Source organism: Ctenopharyngodon idella, chromosome 3 (assembly GCF_019924925.1).
Source record: "Ctenopharyngodon idella isolate HZGC_01 chromosome 3, HZGC01, whole genome shotgun sequence".
NCBI classification, from domain to species: Eukaryota; Metazoa; Chordata; class Actinopteri; order Cypriniformes; family Xenocyprididae; genus Ctenopharyngodon; species Ctenopharyngodon idella.
The window spans coordinates 30444660-30458882 of record NC_067222.1 but is presented as its reverse complement, the minus strand read 5'-3'; the positions used below and the strand labels follow the sequence as shown (position 1 = coordinate 30458882).

The 14223-nt window shown below is 36.8% G+C and overlaps 1 protein-coding gene across 3 annotated transcripts in view; it reads left to right on the top strand.

Moving 5' to 3' along the window:
* rarab (retinoic acid receptor, alpha b) overlaps positions 1–14223 on the top strand; it is a 127229-nt gene that overhangs the window by 13676 nt on the left and 99330 nt on the right. Inside the window, exon 1 of one of the 3 annotated variants that reach the window (XM_051886651.1) lies at positions 1218–1550. The exons of the other annotated variants lie outside the window; for them this stretch is intronic. The gene's annotated coding sequence lies outside the window, so the exon portion shown is untranslated. Of the gene's footprint in view, positions 1–1217; positions 1551–14223 lie in introns of those variants that run through there. 3 annotated transcript variants of the gene reach the window in all.

Below are 14223 nucleotides of genomic sequence, written 5' to 3'. Positions count from 1 at the left end.
CCCCTTTTCCATCAAAATGGTGGTGTTTTTTTCTTCACACATATGATACTTGTCAATAATATATTTTTTACCATTTTATTTTAGACAGATGGTTTACAAAAGTTTACATGAACTTCTTTTGATGCAACGAGCAGCAGTTATTTAAATATGAGGAAAAATCATAGTAATCAATTCACAAATTATGTTTGTAATTTTATTTTAAACAGACATGAAAAAAGCAACTGGAGCCATGCAACATGATTTACAGTATATTATATATGATATTTTATATATGTTGGTCGACTGAATGTGCGGCATCACTTCAGTGTAGGAATGTAGACAGTTTATTTTGGGTACATTTACACCAATAGTCTGATTATTACCAATAATCACCATAAGAATTTACTCAGATTAAGATCTTTATGTGAAATAGACCAGTGGTTCTCAACCTTTTGTCCACAACAATATTCAAAAGCCCCATGATTTTTAAAGTTGTTTGTGATTTACTGTATATTTTGTACAATTTTTTACCCCCCTAAAACAACTTAGAGCTTGGCATAGCTAGAGGAAATGTAAATTATTTATAAAAATGCCCAAATATTAATTGATAATTAATTAATTTTATTAATTTACATGACTTCTTCAGGTCTAGAGATCTCACTTTAAAAATTAAACTTTTTCCAAGACTGTTGTTGAGAGGGTGCATTAAAATAAGAAATACTTCAGTTTTTTGTAGTTTTGAGAGTTTGCTGAGGCTCTCTGGGCCCTGGTCCCCCAGTTGAGAACCACTGATAGGCCTACAGACAAACCTCTTCAATCATGTTTACATGCTAATTGTCATTACCTTGATAATCAAGGGTGTGATTGTTTTGTGCAGTTTTATCATTATTCACTCATTCCCAAACAAACTGTTCGATTAAAATGCAAAACGTTTTGCGGTTCTAGTGTACCGAACCTCCCTCAAATTTGTCAGGAACATGCCTAATATGTCTCCTTTACAGTGTTTCCGACCAACCTAAAGTTTGGGTTCTGCCAGTGTGAGGAACCTTAAATGGTTCCTCTCGTATCTTTGAATTTTTTACAGCTTAATCCTCTGAGAACTTCGAGCTGATTCTATAAGTGTTCCAGTGACCTGAAACATAGATTTTCCTTAACGCAAAAGCACTAAACTTCCTGCATAACGCGCTGTGGTTACATAAAGGCAGGCACCAGCTGAGCTTATGTTCAGTGGTATCGTGCCCTGAAGTGACACCGCGGAAGGGGAGAATGGGAGGAGACGGCGGCGTAGGCTGGCCGGTGTTCGGTTTCACCAGCTCACACGTGACCGCAATGGCTGCTTGTCTGTTCCGTGCAGTGCATCATTCCTCTGCCGCCCTGCGAATGTAGGCTACATCAGTTCTCTCGCTTCTTTGAACTGTCGGTGCGGACACTTACCATCCGCCGAAACGAAATTCCTCTACACGTTCAGCCGAACAGCTCACCGGCTGTGAAGAACGACATTCGGGAGAGACATTCAAGCGTCTCTTGGTTCAACTTCCACCAACCAACACGGCGGTAGGAGGAGTCAACAGGTATTGGCGCTCTCTATTTACGTGACAATACGATTGCTTGGCTGACAGGTAGCCCCATTAATAGCGTCTTGACAGATGTGGAACAGTGAATAGGCGCGTCCTTCGGCGCTCAGATGCGGTGTGCTGCTTAACTGTAAGCTGTCCGTTGAGTTTGATCGAAACCGCATACGGGGGTAATAATGACAGGTCTGCGGCAGCAACGTAATAAAATGCGCTGTATTGTTCTCACACCTGAATGAGCAATGTGTCATTGAGAGCTTTTGCAGCAGGTCTTTCATGCAAAGCGTGGCTACGCTGCACTAGCTGAGCGTCATGTTTTGAATTGAATTTCGTCTTGCGTCGACTTTATTCAGATGGTATATTGTTTTTGGATTTAAAAATCTGTTATATATTTGCCTGTATAGACATTTATAACATGTTGAGCATGATTTAAATGTACAATACTCTGTTATGTCACAAGGAATTTAACTGGGTCACTTCGTTGTACAAACAAAAGCAACAAATGCCTCTATATAAGTAATTTCCTGCTCGGATTAACTCAGTTGGAATCCTGTTTAAGAGCATTTGGGGGTAACATGCAATATAAATATCCGAATACTGAGCAAAGGATCTGTTCATCTGCCCGAAGCTGCTATTTAAAGGGACAGTTCACCCAAAAATGAAAATTCATTTACTCACCCTCAAGTTGCTCCAAACCTGTATGGATTTCTTTCTTCTGCTGAACACAAAAGAAGATATTTTAAAGATTGTAACCAAACAGTTGATCGGTCACATTGACTTCCATAGTTTCCCCCCCCCCCTCCATACTATGGAAGTTAATGGGGCCCATCAACTGTTTGGTTACCCATATTCTTCAAAATATCTTATTTTGTGTTCAGCAGGAGAAAGAAATTCATACAGGTTTTGAGCAACTTGAGGGTGAGTAAATGATGACAGAATTGTCATTTTCGGGTGAACTAACCCAATGTATCACTTCTCTGCTGGGTATTTTTATATTTTACTTTTATGGTTATGTACAAATTAACTAGTTTTGTGGCTTGTTTAAAAATAACCTATGTAGACTATATATTTCTCTATAATCCACTTTTAGCTTTTGTTTAGTAGTTAATTATAGACATCGCTTGATAAATAAAAAAGGTATTAATCACAGTAAAAGTCTGAAATAAGTCCTCAAGTTACCTATATTGCACAGATTTACAGCTCCAAGTGATTTTTTTTTATTTATTTGCTAGCAGCTATATGGCTATACAGTATAGTGAGTGTTGATAATTGAAACTAATTTCATCCCGTACAAAAGCAGATTATAACATATTTGGATTTTTAAAACCTGATGTCACAGATATACGTTAACCCATTGACACATATTTATTATAAAATAGGAATCTTTAAAAACTGTAACATACAGAACCAATATTTAAGGCCAAATATTTTATTACGAGGTAAACAAGGAAACATGAGTTTGCCAATGAAAACATTTTATTAGCACTTTGTACCAAGTAATGCAAGTGAAACATTGAGCAAATCATATCGTTTAAAAAACTTACTGAAGTACAGTGAATTATCATCATTTTTGTAAAATCCCAGGTTTGTGCTGATCCACCAATCCTGATGGAAATATGAAGACAAATGAATGAAGTGCTAATGTAACAGCTCTATTCAGCTTGAATAACCCACAGGTGCCATCATGAAAGCATTCATTTTTAAACAATAATCTATTCTGTTTCTTAAGTACAATAAAACATTAGCCAATAGATCCTAACTAAAATTACTAAACAGATAATAAGATACGATTCTAGAGTTAGCACTTAATATTTCTGTAATACAGGCAAATCATTAACAAAATCGTACACAAAGGAATGCACAAGCTCAGGGTTTGAGCGTCTACGGCAATAAGATTTGCTCTATTATAAACCAATGAAATTGGATGTGGGAGGAGTGACACATGTCGCCCCACCCTATCATCCAGACTGCACTCTGGAGTACTAGGAATATTAGGCACACGGTCACGATTCACTTTCATTACATCTTTTTACCGTGAAAGTGAATGGGAAGACTGAGACTGTCATGCTGTCTAATATCTCTTTTTGTGTTCTTCGGAAGAAAAAATCATTTAGAACAACTTGAGGGGGAGTAAATGAATTTAAATTTTGCATTGTACTATTCATTTAACGGCAATAGTACAAGGATGAAATGAGTCATGCTTCTGATGCATTGAAACTATTCAGCATATGGTGTAAGAAGCGAGGTGTTTTCGGTTAGTTCTGTTTTCGCAGTTAAATGGGAAGTTCTTCGACCATCTGCCTGCAATAGAAAGAGGAATGGGTACAGTATTTGCTTCCTCAAAGCAAGCACTGCTACATTCATGCCCATCATCTGCAGAGACATATGCCACAAAACCTGACATTTTGATTTTTCCGTTCATAAAAGCACGCTCATGGTATCACCTCCTGTTGTGTTTGTCTCTAACCTTCCATCAGGGCTCTCTAATGTTCTCTGTTGTTCAAAAATAGCAGGGAGAGGAACACAAAGCTGACTGAATCAGGGTGCTATCCAATGCCGTCACCTTGCCTTTTTTTCAGAAATCTGCTTTTTCACACTGCTGGATATGACTAGTTGACACGCCTCTTTCCATTTCTATATTTTACCTCCCTCTCTCTCCAGTGGATTGATTTTGGCGTACTCTCTCATTAATCATTTCAAATTGTCTGCAAAATTGTAAATGGATGGAACCGATGATTACGTATTTTGGATCCCTGTCTTTAAAGGGTTAGTTCTTTCGTTCATCTTTGGAAGACAAATGAAGATTGTCCATTCATTTAAAGATTAGTTCAACATTTTTAAGCTACATACAGTATATACTTTGTATAAATGATCCACAAGAATTAAGCGATTTAATCTAAGACATGGTCGCTTTGAATGATGAAAAGATTATATTATAGGTTGTTATTTACATACACAAGAAAAGCCTGTAGAAATGAGGACTAAAATACTATGTTAAAGTCGGGATGAATCAGAAGTTGCTATAGTCTTTTCTTCCCTATTGTGACATTTATGCGAGTGAAGCGGCTTTTTGAGCAAGAAAAGTGTAGGGCGGGACTTGAATTGATTGGATGGTTGTGGTTTGCTACTGCTGTGATGTCATGTGAGTGACAGGTTGTCCCGCCCTCGCACCAGTAAACACATCATCAGAAGAGAAGAGATGGCGCTGCAAGAGAGGGGAAGTTATTTTGATTAAAGATTACGAGGGCACATGAATAAAAAAATTAAAAAAATAACGACATGCACAGATAAATCATTTATAATAAATACTACAATATTACATCTAAAAATAAGAATTGTCAATTTTGATTTCATGATGACGTTAGTATGAAGGAATGTTGTATATTAGGGTGAATGAAAATGTCCGTAAACTTCTAATGATAATGTCCTGGTAAAATGATAAAATTACCAGTAACTTTTTCCGTTTTTTTCACAGATTTTTTGTCTTATATTGTATAAAGACTGGTGAATGCATACACAGAGCAAATCAAATATGTTAAACAGAAGCTCAAAGTGTGTTTGACCCATGAAAACAAACCTTATTGATTATTGTGTGTCAAGGAGGCATCTTTGAGCTTGCATTTACCATATTTGATGTGCTCTATGTACATGCGTTCATTAATGTTTATATGTCGATGGATAGGGCTTTTCATGCAAAGAAGAATTTGAAAACTTCCAAAATTCTTTACAATTAATCATATCAGATAAATAATTGATGAGAGATGCGGTTTGGTGTCAATACAGTGACCGATACATACAGACAAACAAACACATTTTGATGCTTACAATGAGAGAATGATTAAAAAAGCAATTAATATAGTCAACCAGAGCAAACCTATAAAATTGATTGATCAAATGGAGTTGCAATTGCTCAGCCTTTTGTATTTGAGTTTTCTTTGTGCAATGTGCTGTTTCATTGTTAATATTACTCATTACTACAGTTTTCTCATGTGCTCATTTTTCCATGTACACGCACTGAATGTGAGTCACTCTGATACTGATCTTTTGACAGTCGTTGTTTTTCAATCTGAAAAAGTGCAGCTGCAAATAGGTGACTTTGACCTCCATAATCGTAAAGAAAATAAGGCGATCATATGACAAAAGTAGCAGAAATCTTTCCTTGAGCCCATGTGAGTGAGATAAGTTAAACATTTTTTTTTTTTTTTTTTTGCTGTAGTTTTTCTATACAGAATTCCTAGAAGTAGTTTCCCGCTGCCCGGTGCTCAGCCCTGAACACAGTGCTTTGGCATCTTTCTCATTTTGTCCTCATTCTGGTCACAATTTTTCATCTTCTTGGTGCTCATTTAGGAATCTCATACTGCTCAGACGCCTGGCAGAGCTTCTTCATTAGACTTGCTGCTTTTGTGGTCCAGTTCGTTACATTGTGGTGGAAAAGGTGAGAATGGGATTTGTGACTAAAGTGGATTTTTACCAGGATTGCAGGGAATGTAAGGGTGATGAAAATTGCTGACCTTTTTTGAAATGAAACATTTTCACCTCCTTTTTTTATAGTCTGCCTGACTTGCACTGTCTGTTTGGTAAATAGACAACTTGTCTGATAGCACCTCGCCAGTGGCTTTCTCTCTATTTATGGCCACATGTGTATTCTTTACATGTGTTTATTTGTTGGCATGGACTGTGACTAGATTCAGCATTTCTGCCTCAGCCCATGTTTCTATGACTATGATACTATTTTTCAGTTCTCCTTCAAATCATTTTCCCCTCTGCCCATTTACTCATTTAGCAGACGCATTTATTCAAATTGACTTGCAAATGAGGAACAAGTATTTTATCATACAACCAACAATATTCAAAGTACTGCTTTACAACGTATGTTGCCAAAAAAAGTTTTCTTATTGTCTAAGTCTTCAGTTTTAGCATGTTTCGTAACTCTGGGAATGAATCATGATAGACAACTAGTTTTATAAATTGTTTATCTGTGGTGCTTTAATAAGTTAGTTAGCTTTAGCTGTTAGACAGTTCACACAGTAAAACCCTTAAAGAAACACATGAAGATGAACGTCTTTGTCCCTTGCGTTGCATTGCGCCATAAATGTTGTTTTCAATAAAAAAAAATAATAAAAAAAAAATTAATAGTTTCAAATTTTCAAATACACTACTCGAGACCCATTTTGTTGTGCTTTATCCAGCTGTTGAACACAGAGTCTGCCTATCCATTTGTATATTTGAAAGAAACGGCCACCCAGGCTTTGCTCACATGTCTGCAATGTTACTAAAACATCCCCAGACAAAGACAAGACATTGATGACTAAACCTTCAGATAGAGAAGCAGGAAGTAGGTGTGTTTATTTCCTGTCAGTCACGATTTCCTTTGTAAAACATTCTTTTTAGCTAGGCAACATATCTTTGTTTTGAACACAGTTGCCAGATGAGTGGCATCACATGCAGCCTTGGGCAATGCAATCCGAGGACATGCTCGGTTCTAATGACCGGAATGATTTCAGGAGAAACATGCGCTCATAGTGCGTGACACGCTCACTTTGTGTTTTTACTTGATATATATATATATATACCAAACCTTGGCATTTATGACATATAATTGCGGTAGTTTTCCTTTTAGGCATGTAACTGATGTAAGAATAGCGAGTGTGCTGTTGCGGACGGGGAAGCGAGTGACTCTTGCTCATGGGCTGTGCAGCGGAAGACAGATGGGTGAAGGTAAATTAAACAAGCTGCTCTGGCCTTCTCTCCTCACTTTGACAGTGTGCCAGCCACGGCGCCGGGTCTCTGTCATTATTTAACGGCCAGCGTTAATGGGCTCTGTCTGCCTGGCTGCCGGGAGAAACCGAGGGAGAGAGAGGACGAAAAAAAGTGGACAAGGTTTTGTACTTGACCATGCAGAGTGGGCGGATGAGACACAGTTTTCTTGTTTATTAGCAGAACATGATTTTTTTTTTTTTTTTCTGCACTAGAAGCTGGTGGTGTTTTAGGTTCTTCTCAGGTCCAGCATGGACCTCTGTCACATTGTCAGTCTTGACAGCTTTGCTGCACCCATTGTTTCTTGCCATCGGTGGCATATTTATCTCAGTCACCCATAAGCAGTTTTGGTGCAGGGAATGGAAAACATCTGGATTAGCTCTGCAAACCCTAATAGCTGGAAGAGGGAAAGTCATATCCCCATCCAGTGCACAGTTAGATGGAATTTTTTTGGGGGGGGAATTTCATTTTAAAGCGAGCATCACTATGCCCTACTTGATCTGAAACGCGGAGCTCTCGGGATTCTAATGGTGAAGAATATGTGCAAATTTGTCACTATATCATATAAGATTGAACAAGTTTTGCATCAAATATGTGGTGTAAGTTATGTGTATATGGACAGCCTATCTTATGAATGTAAAATTCAACAAGTAGTCCTACTGATTTGCTAAAAGGCAGGTAAATGAGCACTGGTCATTTTAGGATGACCACTCAGGCTTCTGCTCGATCATCGTAACTAGCATCAGTGTGAGACAAGAAGATCTTGCATGTTTTTGTATACCTCACAGATACAGAAAACAGTGACATCCTAATCCAAACTGGATTTCCTCTTATTCACTGCAGCCCTGTAGTAATGGAGGGAGAGTTGGAGTATTGGATAAAATGAGATGAGATATGATATGATGAACCTGACAGGTCCAATAAATGGAAACAACTAATGTAAAGTGAACACACTTATGAATTGTTTATGTGATTTTTCTAAGTGCTCTGTCTGTCTGTGTGCATGACCAAATGAGGGTGAATTTAAAAATTTCACGCTGGAGGTGGGCTATCGGTATACAATTACTCAAAGACCCACCACACTTAAAATTTACTAAATGATTTCACAGCTAATATGTATTCCAGACCTCAAGAGCCGCAAGCACATTTTCCTGGCTTAAAATCCTCTAGCTGAAAGAAAAATGAGAGAAAGGTGGTTAAGTAAGAAAAAAAAAAAACAGTTTATATTTAGATGTTTCATGTATCCTGGATGTTTTTTTTATTGGCTTGTGTTTCTCTGCAGGGAGACGTTGTAACAGGGTCAATGACAAATAAGAGTGTCCAAGATAAAGACAAGAAATTGTTTTTGGTTAGACTTTTTTATTTATGTTGGTTTCATATGGTTTTGAAAAACTTTTACAACGTTTAAAAAAAAAAAAAAAAAAAAAAAAAAAAAGATTTAAAAAATGTCATGCTGAAACCATCAATTAATCTACACCTTGATTACATGAGTGTACACATTTAATCATTATTTTCGAATATTTTTTTTAATACATATTTCAAGGTAAAACATTTTATTACTAGTAAAAAAAAATATTACCTCTTAAATATCATTAAGTTCATAGGGGTTGCACTACATGAAGTTTACAATTTAAGTCATTATATATATATGAATTACATTTTTAATGTATTACTTAAATAAATTAATAGACTCAGACAAAAAATTTAATTTGCTACAACTTTGATCAAAAGAAATCTTAGGCACAAAGACACTGTGATAGAAAATATGCTTGAGAAAATGCAATTTGTAGCTGTGTTGTGGACTAATACAACAACACTAACAAACCGGCTGTGTGGCCTGCGATCAGAGGTGGAAAAAGGTGGAAAATCTGTTGGGACATGTCAGACAGAGCCACTGATCTTTGGAGGTGCATGACAGTGGGCCTCTTCACATCTCCCCCGTGAGTCTTTGAACCACCTCGCGGCATGACACAACAGTTCAAAGGCTCCTCTCCTTGCTCAATGCGCTCGTAAAAACCCAGATAGCGCGTGTAAATCTGGAGCAGAAGTGTCGCTGCGCTGGTTCCCTCACTCTTGATTTATAGCCCCCAGTGCACCATGGACACTAGTTCTCTAAGTTGTAACCCAGCCATGGCAGACTGCCCCCATAATGGCAAGCATGTAAAAATGCTTTTAGCTTTGTTAATCTTTTGCATTCCTCTATTGCAGGTCTTCTTACCTCATAGGGGCTTGTTTTCTGCTGCTAGAAATCACCAAACCTTAGATATCCATGAGATGTGAGATACAAGAATATAGTTTACCCTAGACAACATATCACATGTTCACTTAGCAAAAAAGAAAACTCATGAGCAGGCTGCAGTTACACTGGTTTTGTTAATATGATGACTAAAAAGTGATTTTTATAGTGAGCTACGCTTTTAAAAATAAGTTTATAAAACATGCAATGGTTCTTCTATGGTATTTTGAGTTCCCCAAAGAACCTTTCAGTGAACCGTTCTTAACAGAACCATTTTGTTTCTGAGTGTTCAGATCAATTTAATAATCTAAAGAATCTTTTCCCGTTACAAGGAACCTTTAGTGCAGCAGTGGAAAGGTTCATCATGGAGCCATGCATGCCAACAAAGAACTGTTATATTTAAGAGTGTGTGCAAGTGGAAACTAAATTTAACCAACGTTCTGAAGTCTATGTTGTGATTGGCAGAGCTATATAAGCATTTGGTTAGTTGAAGTAAAACAGGTCCATAAAGTGATGTCTGCAGATCCATTTTCCATAAGCTCAGTCTGATTTGTGGCATCACATCTATATCTGAGAGCGTGTTTAATGAAATAAATATATATGGTTTATCTTGTTTAAATTTGACTCACTTGCTATATCCCCGTGGAGCATTTCAAAGACATTTCTGATCACTGTTGCCTACTTTGGTACTTGGTGATTTCAGATCGTAAAGACGAGCCCATTTGATCTGTGGCATTGCTAGTCCTGTGAGGCTGTTACGTTTAGTTAGTAGGACTTGATAAACCGCTTCAAATAATCCTAGACTCTCCAGACAATCGATTCAGCTCTGTATGATCCTTTTAAAAGGGATGAGTATGTTTGATCTGAGGGGTCGATGTCCTCACGAGGGCGAGACTTAACAGGTGGCTGAGCAAGTGGCTGGTCTGACGGACGTATCCTATGATGTGATCTATGATTCCTCTATTCTCCCCTACACTGGTGTGGCCTCAGACACGCCGCAGACCTTGAAAAGAGAGGCCATTTGGTGGATTATCATGACAATGGAGCAGACCTAATGGGGGTGAGAATGGAGCCCAGATGAGCTAGGAGAGTAATTCTCCTGTCTAGGCTGTTTCTGTGCGCTCAAGGTTGTGATCATTATGTCCTGTAGTCTGGTCTTGATGTCTTGGAAGCTTTGAATAAAGCGAAAGGAAGTTCTTTACTTGATTGTGTGCTATAAGGACATCATCATGGTTAAAAAAAGTAATGGTTATTTACTGTTCAGTTATGCTGGAGCTAATAGATTCAGTGAAGAAAACACTGTGATGTTGATCAATGAAGCGAAGGTTGAACTAGAATATTTCAGTCCACAGTTTAAAGACAACAGCTGCTTTAAAGGAATGTTCCTGGTTCACTACAAGTTAAGCTCTGTTGACAACATCTGTGGCTTGCTGTCGTTTACCACAGAAAATAACTTGGACTCGTCACTTAGTTTGTACACTTACAATGGAAATCTATGGAGAAATACAGTATATTGCATTTAAAACGGTGCAGATAATTTTTTTTTAAAGCACTTTGCTGGATTATTTTGATTTATTTTTTTATTTTATTTGTCTCCACTTAAATAACCCTTTGGTAGCTGTATGCATTAAGTGAATCGTAAGGGGAATGCTGGCTTCATGCGGTCATGACAAGAGTTGAAAAAATTGGTTAAAATTTTGCATAAACAATGCAAGGCTTTTACAGACAAGGATTAAGCTAGTCCCAGATTTAAATGAAAGCAACTTGCGCTGACATATCTTAAAATATGTCAGTGCCATTGTTTTGTCTCAAGATGCACACCAGTAATGTTCTTTTTTTCTTTCTTTTTTTTTTTCTAAGGCATGTTTATAAAAGTTGCTTAAATGTCCTAATTAAACTAAGGTCTAGTCCTGGCTTAATTTAAGAACTGTCTGTGGAACCAGGCCATAATGTTTGTAGCTAGGCTTTCAAAACTGTGTGCATTTTATTCATGCAGGTGCAATGCCTTGACCCATATTTCCATTATAAGTGTGTTTCTCTGAACATAATTTTTATTTGTCTTTACAAACTGAGGGAAAAATCAATATTTATTTTTGGTAGTAAACTGTTTTTGGTATTAACAGCATATTAAAGGTTTTTAACGGAGCTTTGCTTTTACTGAACCATTAAAATTTTAGTAGTAATGCAAAACAGTTTATATTCAAAATGTTAATAACTACAACCTCCTTGTTTGGAAATTACCCTAGATGAAGAATGCAGTTTGAAGTGTATTTACTTAAATTCAGGAAGACTGGCCATTATAGACTTACCATAAGTTTCCAAACATGGTAAAAAAAAAAAAAAAAAGAAAGACCCAAAGGAACAGATTTCCCCTGCGAGTGGGGTTGAGTTTGGATCTGGTCCTCACGTGAGGTTTGCTGATACCAGAGACACAGGATATCCTGTAGAGCAGGGTCTGGAATAGGAAGTGCTGCCACGCCACTGGCACCAGTGTAGGAAGCGGCTCTGAGGAGACGCCTGGGATCTTGGCAACCATTTTAGAGGTGTTAAGTGCGCCAGTGGCTTCTGTTTTAACAGGGACTTCCCCTATTTGGGGACAGTGAGTCGCCTTTTCTCTGGATGATCCATTCCTTACATTTCATGAGTGTGTGTGCTTATGTATGAGTGATTTGATTCACTTATGAATTTATTTCACCCAAAGTCTTAGTTTTATCCAGCACATTTATTGATAGGTTGATTTGTATCAGTAGTGTGTGTTCATTATTATCATGATTACATGATTTTTGTATGTGGCTTCTTCAGGCCCCGATATACTCACGGCGAAGTTCTTTTTTGTTCATCGTTTAGGGGTAAAAAGAAGTTCGCGTTGAGCAGTGAAATGCTGTTATCGAACATCTGACGCCATCCAAACTGCTGAGAGCGGTGCTGAGAGCTAGATGAATATGTAAATATGTGATGTACGCTTTCCTCTCAGTATAGGGTCATTGACGAATAAGGTTTTTAAAAGTGTAAAAAAACCTAATGGAAAAATAATTAATTTTGAAGTTTTATTAAGTGTTAACAATGAGATTTTGTGGTTTTTATAATCAATTAACACTGTTTTTGTCATTTTTTTTACAAGATGGACAAAATTTGTCACTAAAAAAGTCATTCGGTTTAACCAAAATTTTGGTTTTACCGAATGACACTTTTGGTTACCGAATGATAATATTTTCAAACAATGCTAACAGGCTGATATCTAGCTGGCTATCTAGCAAAAGGAAAATCAAACATTTTATATTTAGTACAAGTTTTTAAAATATTACAACATTTTCCATGTTTTATAGCGGTTGTACCAAATGACCTGATGTTTCGGGACATTAATTTTTCAAATAGTTAAAAGAGAGTTAGTAACTTTGCTTCATGACCATGTGGTCCTTTGCAGGTGTCTGAATGATGTTACATCCTGTCACATGATATTGACCGCATGACTTGATCCAAAATGGTCCCTTTATATTGGTTACTCCGAATGACATCAATGAAATTAATTTTTCCTGACATTCTTTCTCATAACAAAGCAATGACTTCTACTCATAATTTTAATACCATTTTGGACTATGTTAATATATGATGTTATAAAATCATGCCAGGATAAAAAATGTATACATTTATTACATTTTTAGATATTTTAATCACAAATTAAATGTCTGTATTGGCCTTTGGATGGTTAAACCAAATGACATTTTGACACTTCAAAATCTTTAAAATACCTTTATATGTAGCAAAATATAATTAAAACCTTTTGGATTCAATAAAAGAGATCTAGTTGCAATACCTTATATACTTTGAATGTCATATCTTTGTTTTTTTATAATTATTAAGGCCTTAATGACCAGTAAAAAATGACCAGTCACGTCACTGACTTGTAAAAATGAACACAACAAAAATGAGAAAACAGCAAGCATTTTTTTATGAAAAGCATTTGATGATAACAACATGGGTATGTTAGCATTAGATCTGCAAATTAGCACTCCAGTAAAGTCACTTCACATTTATTTATATGGCATTTTATTCAATAGATTGCTTAAAAGGAAGCAGCTTTACAGTATCAAACATGAAAAACAGTGCCTCATTTCATCAGAAGCACAACTTCATTTTCTACTATAAAGCAGCTATCCAGTGTGTTCATGTTTTCACCCACGGCCATAACTCCACTGTATCTTTTTTGCCTCTTGGCAAACAGAGGAGCTGAATTAATTAATATCTTGATAGGGATGTCGGCTCTGCAGTAAGTCCACCATTAACTGAAAGACCCTGCTTAAAATTCCTCAGTTCACAATTTGTTTGTCTCACTATGCTTGTGACCTTGAGTAAGACTTTTATCGCCATCTGCTCCTTAGTCATCCTTGCCCCGTGTGCTTTGACCCCTCTCTCTTGTGCTTGATCAGTCGGGACATGTGCTCTTGCAGTTAGGAATGTACCGATATTATAATTCTGGCTGATAATTATTTTCGTGTTATGACCACTAACTATGATAAATGGCTAATTAAAATTCTACTATTTTCTGTAAAAATTAATTTAAGCATCACAACATGATAATGTAAAGTATGGATATAGTGGATATTCATTGTGATATCTGTTAAAGATGACATTTAATAGTGTTATTAAAGTGTTAGACACCCAATACTGATAAATTAGCAC